This window comes from Acomys minous (genome assembly GCF_964271855.1).
Source record: "Acomys minous genome assembly, chromosome: 12".
Classification (NCBI taxonomy): domain Eukaryota; kingdom Metazoa; phylum Chordata; class Mammalia; order Rodentia; family Muridae; genus Acomys; species Acomys minous.
Window position 1 is genome coordinate 42,330,815 of NC_140493.1, and position 13,597 is coordinate 42,344,411.

The 13,597-nt window shown below is 37.5% G+C and overlaps 1 long non-coding RNA gene across 1 annotated transcript in view; it reads right to left on the minus strand.

The window, feature by feature from the left end:
- Positions 1 to 1,016: 1,016 nt before the first annotated feature.
- The window catches only part of LOC311579355, a 30,713-nt gene continuing 18,132 nt past the window's right edge, over positions 1,017 to 13,597 (minus strand). Inside the window, exon 3 of the long non-coding RNA XR_014773129.1 lies at positions 1,017 to 1,103. This is a non-coding gene — a long non-coding RNA (uncharacterized lncRNA). The remainder of the gene's footprint in view (positions 1,104 to 13,597) is intronic.

The window sequence follows — 13,597 nt, forward strand, 5'->3', positions numbered from 1 at the left end:
ATAAATCTCCAAACTCAGCAGAATGATCATCAGGAACAAAACTATGTCACAATTCCATCTGATTAGTGTGAATTAATTGGGAATTGATTGTATAGCTGCCCTGATGAAAATCCTTTGTTGGCACTCATGTCAGAAGACAAGAGATACTCTTAACTCTTCACCAGGTTGCAAAGAACTCTCTTTGGCTCATCTGCTACTTATTTGTTCAGCTTACTTCCTGCTCTATCTGTCTCCCAGCTTCTGGTCCAACTATAAGAAACCTCTCAATATTCAGAACATGCCCTGCTAATGTAGATCACATCACTTCCAGATAGACCTCATTTTGGTGTCTCTTATTCAATTTGACTTAAAACGCAGTCTAGGGTTTTTGTTGTTTATTTGTTTTTATTAAATTTTTGAGAATTTCCAGTTTCATATAGTGTATTTGGAGTGGCACCATTAAGAGGCCAATGGCATAGGCCCTAGGGAAAAAATTACTACTCTTATGCCCCCAAATGGATATGATATTAAACTGACTCTTAATAATTTATCATTATATTATAAGTCATTTTATCTCTTGCAGCACTACTAGGAAGCTTCTATTTATAGTAAGTGATGATGAATATGTAGCCTGTAACTGGTCAAGATGCAAATAATACAAAACTTTATATATATATATATATATATATATATATATATATATATATATATATATATATATATATAATCAAGGTTAGAGATCATTACAGAAGAAGGGGTGGAATGTATATAAGAGCCAGATATGTAATATATGTAAGATATGTAAGATGATTACAATAAAATATGTTCTACACACCGCAAAACAGATGTAATTTGAACATACAGAGGTTGTGACAGCATTCATAAAAACATATAAAGCCCAAAGTAGACAAAATTCCAGCATATAGAAGGGAGTTAAATGCATAGTGCTTTCTTTTATTTTTTTAAAAGCTAGCTTTCTGGTATCTGGTTTTACAAAATAATTCTCTAAACCTTGTTATTAGAATTTGTTGATTCCTCTTCTTACTGGTTCCATGTCCTCTCCACCTTGCTCAATCATTGGCTTGCATGTAGCATGTTATATTTACATGTTTTTATGGCTGAATCTACAAGAAAGAAACATCTTATTTTTCTTCATATGTCCAGTGTAGAGTACAAAGCCCAGCACACATTAGAGTTTCAGTAAAAGGACTTTTAATAAGAAAGTTGAAAACAATAAGAGATATCAATTAACAAGCAGTTGTTGAACTTGAGAGAAGGGAAGAATTAAAAACAAGATACCATCTTCATAGGTTGCCTGAAATAACCCCTGGGATGTTCTTAAGCAATGCTTGTCATCCTTGGCCCCAAGAGGAGAAATCATAGTCACCAAGGAGTAATGAATTGGCAACTACATGTACAAGAACAGTGTCCTTCACCTCCCAGGAACTCCATAGATAAGCCCACGGGGAAAAGGGCAGCTGCAAGGCAATGGTTCGCCTTCAGCAATATGCATAAAGAACATGCTGTGACCATTGGGAAACTTTCTAGTTAGAGCCATGTGGTCTGGCTTGGACTGAGACTGCTATTGAAGAGTGGGAGAAAGTACACTGGGCAAGGGAAGGACCAAAAGAAGTGGATCAAGCACAGGGTTGCTGCGACCTGGGGAAGCTTTTTGGGGGGTTGGGGATGAAACAGGGTTTCTCTGTGTAAAAGAGTCCTGGCTATCCTGGGCTTGCTTTTTGACCATGCTGGTCTCAAACTCACAGAGATTTTCTTGCCTCTGCTTCCCAAGTGCTGAAATTAAAGGCATACACTACCACACCTGACCATGTTCAACCTTCTTTTAACTTCATGACCTTGGATCCATAAAGGCAATTTCAAGTTCCCAAGACAGAGAGAGTGCTTAGCAATGGAAAGTAGTTTATTTTACATAAAAGTGTCAAGTAGCCTGCTTTCTGTAAACATCATGAGCTTTCATTTAACAGAGGGCATTGGCTTTTCTCCTTGAGTTACCTGAAGTCAGTAAAGAACAAACTAAAATTAGTTCCTGATTTTAAAGTGTTTTCTCATTGAAAAACTGCTTTATTACTGTCACTGGGAGAAGGTAAGGGTCAGATTTGAGTTTGTACAATGCATTTGTAGAATCATTTTGATAAAACGGCACTTTTATACAGGTGGAGGGCTGCATAAACTGCATTGCATATGGGGGGGATACTATGAATACTTACTGAGAATACTCTATGAATATTATATGCTTTTTATTAATTTATTAGATTACTTACAAATGTCTCAGTAAAATGCATCTTTATGGAGCTGGGGAGATGGCTCGGTCATTAAGAACATGTGTTTTCTTCCTGAGGAACCCAGTTTGATTCCTAGTACCTATACCATGTAGCCCATAACCACCTGTAACGCAGGTCCAGTGGATCCCATGTCTGGCTTTCCAGGCATCAACACACATAGCACACATATACACACACACACACACACACACACACACACACACACACACACACACACACACCTATGCACACGCACAGCTAAAAATAACACTAAATCTTTTTAAAAAATCATCTTTATTATTGACCTAGTCTTTCACTATAGATACAGAAAGTACTAAAGAACTTAAGTGCTCAAATAGGGATCAATTCTACTCTAGTTAAGCTATGAGTAGTTCTGACATTGAAAAACTTGACTGAAATAGCATTTATTTGGTTCATACACCTTTTCTAACCTTACTTTAAGTAATGACATTACTTCAATCTAGATATTTCACAAAAATAATTTATTGTTATATGTTAATTATACAAAATAGATTTCATTTTGACAAAAATCATTTAAAATGATCAAGGATACCCAGAGAAATGACGATCATAAAGTCACTATAGCATAGTTGACAACAAACTTATATAGAGAACAAAGCCAATGGAAGGCTTTCTCCATAGCTCTGCTGTTGATTTCAGAGCCTTCTCTCAACAGGAAATAAGTGCACAATGAGCTGGGTATCATAGAGAAAATGACACTTTCTTTTATGACAAGCAATAATATTTAATTGTATGTATTTGGATAGTCATCCTTCACCTTTAATTCCATATATACCAGTTTTACACTGATGTCAATGTACTGAGTCTTTCTGTGGTTTTTATTGTGGAAGTTTTGCCTTTTCTTCATTAATTTCATTACAAATCTCTACCAGCCTTCTTTGTATGCCTGTTGTGGTACTCCACCAATGGCTTGAGTTTCATAGGCCTAATTTCGAACTAATTTTCTTTCTTCCAACACACATTGTCTTACTGTACTTTATAATATCAGATTAAAAAAAACTCATGTCCAGTATAGCATAGAATCTAATGTGGAAGAGTTTTACTTTAACTCCTGCCGCAAAAGGACACTTGAGGTGTGACATAGAGTAAATTATTAACTCTGAGGTGCCTTCTTTTCCTCCTCTGAGAGTGATTCCTTAAGTTTCAAATTTTTATTTTTAAAATAAATTATCTCATGAGGAACCCTTGACATAGTCCCAGAAACATGGAGTTTTACATATGTGTGACATATGTGTGTGAATGTGTATGTTGTATATATGTCTGTGTATCCACACACATACACACACAAGATATATGTATATGTATATAACATGGAAGATTTAGATGATATAGAGATAGATATATATAGATATAGACACACAAACACACACAGAGCAACCCACAAAACTGGAAGCCACCACTACACTCATGCATGCAATCAATCATTGGCTTACGTAAATTTTCAAACCTAACCTCATCAACGCAGCTCTAATTTCATGCATTTACTTTAGCCCATTTCTAATCTGCATAGTGCAACATGTTCCTAAGTGGTTTTATCATTTATTCACCCATCATTCAACAGATACATATTCTACCTTTACTTTGAACCTGACAGAAATATTATTTCAAAGTTATTATGGATCAGAGAGGAATGGCATTTTCCTTCCGGTCTTGCCCTGACTGTCTAGAGCACCATGACATTATTAACGCTTGGTCCTGGTTGCCTTCATGTCAAAGTCAACACTTCTGAGAAACTCTGACTCAGCCCTGACGTACCCAGTCACACTATCTCTCTTGCATGTTTCAGTGAGACCTTAGCTTCAGGCATTTGTTTCTTTGGTTTTCATAAGCGGTACCATGTGCTTTGTTTCCTATTGCCTTTGTCCCTACTAGCCCATCAGACATACTCTAAATTTACCTTGTCCAGACCCTTTTCAACATCTAATTCTTGCCTATTTACTTCTCGTTACTGATTCTTTCTGGATATTCAAATTTATGTCCCTAGAGCAGGTAAACTCAGTCCTATCATGACACAAAATTGAGTAGTACTACATTTTCTTATTTATTTGTTTGCCCTTCACAGTGTACATTTTTTAAAAAATGAAAGCTAAATTAATAATAAATGCATAGTAGAATCTCAGTAGCTTAAGTTAGCTTTGTATACATACATATAAATATAGAAAGCATATCCACCTTGGGGAGAGGAATAGGGTAGAAAAGGGTGGATGATGAGTACTGGAAAATATAAGCAAGGGAATAACAGTTGGGATGTAACCTGAATAATTATAATAAATTAAAAGTAAAAAAGAGCTTTCTGAGCCAATAATGCTCCTGCCAACATGGTGAATGTTCCTAAGACCTGCCAGATATTTTGCAAGAAATGTGGCAAGCACCTACCCCACTAAGTGACACAGTATAAGAAGGGCAAGGATTCTTTATATGCTCAGAGAAAGTGGCATTATGACAGGAAACAAGTTGCTATGGTGGTCAGACTAAGCCTATTTTCTGCAAAAAGGCTAAAACTAAAAAGAAGATTGTGCTGAGACTGGAGTGTGTTGGGTCCATCTGAAAATCTAAGAGAAGGCTGCTTATTAAGAGATGCAAGCATTTTGAACTGGGAGGCAATAAGAAGAGAAAAGGCCAAGTGATTCAGTTCTAAGGTGATGTTGTTATGAAGACAATAAGTCATGAGCTTTGAATCACTTCATTTCATTGCAGTTGGTCTTCTGGGAAGGAATAAAGAAAGCATTCAAGAAAAAAATTTTAAAAAGAAAGCATATCCATTACACATGTTCTATGTGAATACTGAAATTGTTTTATATGCTATATAAATATGGGTGATGCATATATATGCAAATTGAATATGGTGAGCATAATTATTTATGATAATAACATAATCTATGCATGTTAGCAATTATATGCAAATACTAGTAATCAACTGATATGTGTTCACATGTGACTAAAGCCATCACAATTAAAGCTCTAGGGGATGGTGTACATCATGTCAATGAGGAAAAATAAACATGGACAAACCATATTCCTTAGACAGTTAGCTTTAGAAATGATTTCCAAACAACCTGCTTTTGCATTTTCAATAATGTAATTTATAGTTCTATATGAATACCTTGGAGATTAAGAAAATTCACCATTACTGGCCAGTCATTGTGAGGAATGAGATGTCTTCAATAGGGTAACACAAGTGTCTAATGGGCACTAAGCCACCAAAACATACTGGTACACCCCATAAAGAAATGGATGGAGTTGTGTTTGTATTATATGCTGTTACCATAATGCATAGCAAAGGAGCTTCTCAGTATATGTGTGTAAAATAAAGTGTACTGTCCCTTTAGCTGCCAGCTTACCTTATTCTTAATTTCATAGATACGAGTAGACTAGGGAGGCTACAAAAACATTTTTGTAATGTATTGTGACCTTTTAAAATAAAGCGACAGAATCTCTCAAGTCTTATGGAATGTCCATTTTCCTACAGTTTCCATTTTCTGAACATTTTAGAGGTCAACTTCGCCTATCTCAAAAAATGTGGGATATTACACGTTCATGGGTAGAATGGTGTCTCTCCATTATGCACAATGATTGATTTATCCTCTCTTGGGTAACAGAAAAGATCCTTTTCACATTCTGTACCTTCCTGGAATGGAATGAAGACGTTATTAACTCTTTCATGTCTACTTCAGTGAAATCAGTAGATCACGAAGGGATATCATTGATCTCCTGGTCTAGAGTGGCATGGTTTTGTCAGAGGATGTGAAGTCCTTTATGCTCAAGACAAGCATCACAGATCTTTCAGTCTGGTACTCCAAGTTCTGTTTTCAAAATGGAGATTCATATTTTGATTATAGTTGGTGTGAGTATGACTCTACTTCTCATATCTGGTCTACAAACTTTTTTTATGGACAAAAAGAGGTTGATGGGAAGATTAAGTAAATTTGTAAAGATCATACAGGATGTTGAGAGGAGAGCTAAACCCTACATCCAAGGCTCCTGGAGTTTAGAATCTTGCTTTTGTTCTTACCACTGGGAAATAGAACATGTAATAACAGAGGAGTGTTCCAGAAGTCACCATATGTGTAAGGAGTATGTGTGTCTGTATATGAGTGCCTGTTCTAAAGACATATTTCTAGCCTCACAGTTGGACTTAGACAAATGAATTTGTAGGAAGATGTTTTCTCTTGAATTTATAGTATGCTTACTTATTTTTCTGCAGAACCAGTGTCTTCTTGTGGCAAGAAGGAAAGTACATTCTAATTCTAACCCAGCTCCTGAGTCCTCAGTTGCTCTGATCTTGAACAAATCACTCTGTTCTCTCGACTTCAGTTTTCTCATTTGTTGGTTTAATAACTGTCCTGTTGCTATACAGAGACACCATGACCACAGCTATCTTCCCAGGTAGGGTTGTAAAGGTCGTCTGCAAATGGTTTGCTTTTCTCCCCCTACATTGTCTTACCTAAAATGTAGCTATTTGACACCACCTTTCTTGCATGAAAATTAGGGTTTATTTCTTAGAATAAGAAACACTGTAGGGATAGAAAACATTTCTCCTAACGTCCTCTCCCCCAGTTTTAGCATTTGTCCTGTCTGTGGCTACAATGCCCCAACCATTTTCTCTTTTCAGCAAAGGAGTTTTGCTTACTATGTTACTAAGGCAGTTCTAGTAACTGATCGAACAAGCAAACTCATGGTGGTTTTGGGTAGTAGACTCCCATGTCCCCAATCTCCACTGCTTTGTGTCACTAAAACAAAAGAGGCATCAAAGGCCTTTGATTTCAAGTCCCTAAGTAGCTCAGTTGGACTCCTTCCTAGAGACTCTAAGCTATATGCTATCGTTGTTGGGACTAGAAAATTCCCCACAGCTGGGCTTTTGGCTTATCTAGTCCTGGTCAGCTACTGTTTATGACACTATCTTTCTACCATACAGAGGGTTGGCAGGGACTTCCCACCCACGATGTTTCACAGGGATTCCTAACAAGAAAGTAATAGCTGCTTCGAAAGGTCTGTGTGACTTGCTTTCCAGTTTAACAAAGAGGAAAGAAGGCCCCAATATTTTGTGTTCTTAGGCTGTAAAGGACACATTGATTGTGACACTAAATGTGGGGAATGTTTTCAATTTATTTTTTTATACTGTGTAGTCAGTAACATTAGCTCTGAAAGAAAATTTCATGTGAGAAATAATATATAAAGGCAAGCTTGCTTATTGCAAAGAACCTGGTGATAAAATTGGCTTGTTGGGCATAATTAGATCTTCAGAGGCACTGATGAATTTATGACACTCCATCATAAAGTATGATCAGTGAGCAGAAGAGTCAGATTTGGAAACACTGATCACAGGTCACCTCAACCTCAGAACGTTGTATATGGTGATAGTCTTGTGTCAACACAATCACTAAGGCAAGCCTGCTTTAGAGCACTGAAATACACACACACACACACACACACACACACACACACACACACACACACACAGAGAGAGAGAGAGAGAGAGAGAGAGAGAGAGAGAGAGAGAGAGAGACAGAGAGAGACAGAGAGAGAGAGAGAGAGACAGAGAGACAGAGAGAGACAGAGAGAGACAGAGAGAGACAGAGAGACAGAGACAGAGAGAGAACAGAGACATACCTCTCTGGTTGAAAAAGACATAAAGTAAAAAGAATTTACTTACCTATCCACGAGAGAAAGAAAAGCCTTTGGGGAGTGATCTTGTAGAAGTCTAAAGAGGCAGGATGAAGATGAAGACATGTGACATTCACATGCTTTGCAAGATGTTCTGTCTATAATTCTCTCTAGTAACAGGGAGCTTCGACAGTGCCTCTCATGGAATAGAGTGTGATTTATGATTGCATACTCAAATCAGTTATCAAAGTGGGTGTCCATCTTATGTAAGAGAAAACAGGACTCAGGGAGTGTGAATAATTGCCCCACTATACCGGCTGTCCTGAAACAAAGCTAAGACCACACTCAAGACAACCTGAGTTCAGAGCCCTTGCTGTTATCATTGAGAGGCCAGAAGGAGCTGAGCTGAAAGCTATGGGCACAGAAAAGAGATGACAGAATATTGCCATGGTTCAAATTTAAGATTTGGGGAAGGGTCTTAAGTTGCCACAGAGTTTAAATGCTATTAAGGTTTTCTTCACATTCTGGAAGAAACCATAGGAACTCTTAGGTTTTATGTATGACATACTATAATAATCTTTTTTCTCTCCTCTCTGATCATGGCTCCATTTTAATTTTGGAATCCAGTGCCATTTGATTTGGAACATATTTCAATGATCTGGCTTGTGATTTGCCCAACTTTCATAGGGTATTTATAGGGCTTAAATGGTCAGTGTGATAGAGAAAAGGTGAGCATTGGTTTTCTTTAATAAGGAAGAGTTTGTTTATCAAATGTTAAACAGAAAAGTGATGGCAGGTTGTTCATTTTTCTACAACATGAGACAAGTATAGTGTTTCATTACATGCTAATTTATTCTGTGGGTGAAGGGATGCATTCTGAATTCAACTCAACTACACACAGCATTAATTGTGACTCCACTCTGCAACAGATATTATGTTTTGGCACAGAATACAAAAAGGATCCAGACATAGTTTCTGCTCTCTAGTCATTTTTCTTGGATCAATTGGGCAAAGTCCATACTGAATAACATTCTGTGTGATTAAAACCATTTTTGATTTAAAAAAAAAAGGCCATTTCCTGTGCTTTAGAGGTTACTGTGGAGTATCAGTAAGCCTCCTTTTGGGTAGTTGCTAAGAATGTGATCTTTTTGTACATGATCATTTCTCATCTGCTTTGTATGCTTCTGCTTTGTGGCTATAAAGAAACGCTTCACATGAGCTTGGATACTAAATAAGGCTTTTCCTGAGAACAGAAATACAATATCATCAATAATGCCAGGACTTATTTGATATTTAGAATCTGCCAAGTATTAGAACCATGGCTAGAAAAGGATTAGTGCTCAGGAAGTGGCACTTGGTACTAAAGAGACAAGCAAGCAATATTGGACAGTAGAAATAGTTATTGAAACTAGTGAGCCTCCAGAGGTATATTAACATGCTCAGAGTCACATGAGGAGGCTTGTGGAGCCATAGTTCCTTTTCTAAGCTTATTTTAAAGCTTGATTACAATTAGCACAGGGAGAATTTCCTTAACTTCAAGGTGTGATCAATCTCTCTGCCATTCACAACATAACCCTTGAATGTTCAAGATGGTCCTGATGCTCTGCCTGTCAAGGACTCAGCCACTCCTCTAGCTGTATGTGAGCTTTAGTTACTCTGCAGCTCAAGGCTCCCACATCATTCTTCGTTCCATAAAGAAGTATCCTGTCTAGCCTCACGGAAACCTTATTCTCTTTGTAGATAGAATATGATTTGTAGTGTCTTAAGGAGACACCGTGCTAGCTCCTAGGATTCAACTTTCTGGTGGTTTCCTCTCCAGATTTGACCATCTGCACTTCTTCTCCAAACATGATCCTCCTTCTACAACCAGGAACATGGAAACACAGCATGCTAACCAGAGTCCTACCTTGACTCAACACTTCAGATTGTCTCTAGGCACAAAGCCAGAATGATGGTTTGGGTATTTGTTCATTCATTTATCTTCTCTGAGGGAAGCAAAGTCCTTCCTTCCCATTCTCCTCTGCTAGAAAGTGACCAAAAAATGACTGAGAAAGGAACTTTCCTTCTACTGACAGCAAATATTTTCATAGCACAGAACAGTATTCATGTTGTTTTAAGTGAACCAAAGTATATTTCAATACAATGGTTACAACTTAATTCAATTTTGGAAAATATAAACAAAATATGAAAAAGAATGTAAAAGTACACATATAAAATGTTAGCTATTTATCGATTGTTACTATAGCTGTTTTAGTTTTTCATCTTTTTATGATGAGAAATGTGCAGCGCATGGTACCCAGAAAAGAATGTCTTTGTAAAAAATTATGTGTTGAAATACACATTAAAAAGGAAATTAAACCTCATGCATACTTCATGCCTTTTATATTCCTCATTGGTGAATAGTGCCAATCAGAATTCAGGACCGTGCATGAGGGACTTCATAGAACGTATTCACAAATCAGTGGTCGGTTACAACTATTTTATTTAGTTTTTTTCTTTTTCTAAAATAATTGTTTAACTTAAAGCATTTCTCAATGGCTTCTCCAAATTCAAACAATGCATCTACCTCACAAAAGCTCTGGCTGCATTTGTTCTAGAATCATTTCTCAATCTAAGATAAAGCATTAATCATTTGCTTCAGTTATTTTAATGCCCCGCCCTCCCCAGGTCAGGATAATTCTGAAAGGAAGAACGGAGGCCCAACATTTTCAGTATAAACCAAGAGATTCAGTCTTCCTGTATTATTGTCTTATTTAACCGTTAAAATTGCCTTTCAGAGTATTTTGATTTTACATAGCAAGTGTGAATAGTAATACTAACACTAACACTAACACTAACACTAATACTAATACAAATAGATATCAAGACTAACACTAATACTAACATTAACATTAATACGAACGCTAATACTAACACTAATACTAATACTAATGCTAGTACTAATACTAATACATGAATTAAAGGAGGTTACACCAAACTGTGAAGTTATCAAATATTACATTTGGGACTAAGCTCTTTATTTCAGAGAATTTTCCAATTTATTGAGAAGCTGCTATTATACATAGATAGATAAACTTCCATATTTCTACCTTTCCTCCCCAGTCTTACCTAACTTTTATACTATACTTTTAATTTCATAATAAAAAATATAATCTTTAAATCACATGGGTTTTTTTTTCTTGGTATATGTCAGCTTGGAGTTATGATCTTGGTTGCTGAGAATGTATACATACTTTTATTTTTAATAACTTGAGGATTCCATATAGGAGCATACTGCACTTACACCATTTCTACAAATACCCATCCAGCTTCTCTCTCCAGCTTCTTTCCTGTTCCTCCAACTACTCTCTCTCAAGTCATGACCTCTCTCTCTCTCTCTCTCTCTCTCTCTCTCTCTCTCTCTCTCTCTCTCTCTCTCTCTCTCTGTGTGTGTGTGTGTGTGTGTGTGTGTGTGTGTGTGTGTGTTTATAAAACCTCTTGTGTCCAGTTGTGATCAATGGTGGGTCTCGCTAATAGTATGCTGTGAAGAGAAACTTCTTTGATGAGATATGAGGGATGCACTTATTTGTGGATATAAAGAGTATCACTTAGAAGGCAGTTGGGAGCTGTATTATTTAGTTCTATGGTAATAATTGGCCTCCTAGAGGGACAATCACTCTCAAGCCACGTGTTCTTAGACGGGTTTACAGTACAAGGTATGAGTTCTCTCCAATTGAGCAAGCTGTAGGTCCAATTAAACAGCTGTTGCTTATCTTCATGATAGAAGTGCAACTCTGGCACCAATTGGATATACCTTGCTGGACTCAGCATTGCATGGTCCTCAGGCTTTACAGTTAGCACTACTGACAACTTCATCCTTTGTCACCTTACAAATTACCCTCCGACAATATGGGACTTAAGGCTGTGGCAGAATGCTTCCGGATCAATACCAGCTTGATTTCTTCACATCCTGTGACCATAGAATATAGTGAGCACTACCTCTAGCAATAAGATCTTACTTACCTCCATGCTCTGACACTCAACCAAGAATATTGGTGATATCCTATGTTGTTCTGTTGGGCTCCTCTGCTCAACAACCTGGAGGGAAGTATTAACTGTTTGGCACTGGAAGTTTTGTTAGTTAGTACATGGTGCTTCTTGTGTGTGTGTGTGTGTGGGGGGGTGTATCCCTCTACGTGGGCAAAGGAATAGATTTTCTTATAGCTTTCCCCAACATCTTTACTGATATGTATTCTTCCCCTCTTTCTCTCCCTCTGCATGAACCTTCCTAATTATGTCTTCCATCCATTTTCAGCTTCCTCCTTTATCACACCTGTGTTCTGCTATCTCCCGCTCTGGAGTCCCTCCCTCTACAGTAGTGCCTTCTGATTTTGCTGGCTTGTACAATTATTCCAGGTTATGCACTGAAAGAACCAGAGCTGGGGTCCATAAATAAAAAAGGACCATATGACACTTGTCCTTTTTTGGGTCTGCGTTGCTCGCTCAGAATATTTCTGGTTCCATTCATTTGCATATACATTTCATGATTTCAGTTTTATTTACACTTGAATAGAATTCTATAGTGCATATGTGCCACATTTTCATTATCCATTCATCAGTTGATTGACCATGTAGGCTGCTTTCATTCCCTATGTAAATAGAGTTGGAATAAGTGTGGCCAAGCAAGTATCTCTGTTGGGGAATATTGGGTCCTTTGGGTATATACCAAGGAGTGGCATATCTGCATCATATAATATATACTTTTGGCTTTGAGGGGACTCTCTACACTAATTGCTCCAGTTTGCAATCCTACCAACATAGGATAAAAGTTCCCTGTCCATGCATTCATTTTAATATTTGTCATCAGTTATGTTTTTAACCTTATTTATTCTGACTTGGATTAGATGACACTGTAAAGTTATTTTCACTTTTCTTACTATCTGTGCTTATACCTTCCTTAGGTTACTCATTTGCATGCATTAGTTCATTTAAAAACACATCTGTTGTAAGTTGAGAGTCTTGAGTCCCTAGCTGGGTAGTGTTCAGTCACCCTTAATTCCTACTCCAGAAGTGCTCACTGTCAAAGGTGCAAATACTGGAGACTGAGGATGCTTTTAAGAGCTGCCGTTGAGTAAAGAAAGAACACTTTATTTTCTTTTTCTTTCTTTATTTTATTTTTAAAGATTTAGGAGTATTTTTTTCCAAGGAAAGGCTACCATCCTTTTTATAATTTCAAACCATATCATTACACACCTACGTTACAGATGAATGCTGCTCTCATTTAGTAGTATCAGTTTCCCCTGGTAGAATTTATTTATTTTTAAATTTTAATTTATTATAATTTATTCAGATCACATCCTGATTGTTATCCCCTCACTTGTATCTTCCAGTTCCCACCTCCCTCCCTCTTCCACCCTATTCCCTTCCCCTAGACCTCAGACAGTAGGGGACCCCCTCTCCCACCACAGCCTGTCAGGTCACATCTGGATAGCCTGTTTCCTCCTCTTCTTTGTGCCCACCTGGCCTTCCCACCAAAGGGACATGATCAAATTGGGCTCACCAGAGTTCATGTCAGAGGCAGTCCCCACAGAGGCTCTTCCCACAAGAGTGGAGAATGAGGAGCCTTTCTTAAATTTAAAAGGGGATCAGCGATGGCTCCCAGAAGAATACTAGAAGTCAGTCTTTGCCTGAAGAGTAAGGAAGGGGCAAGC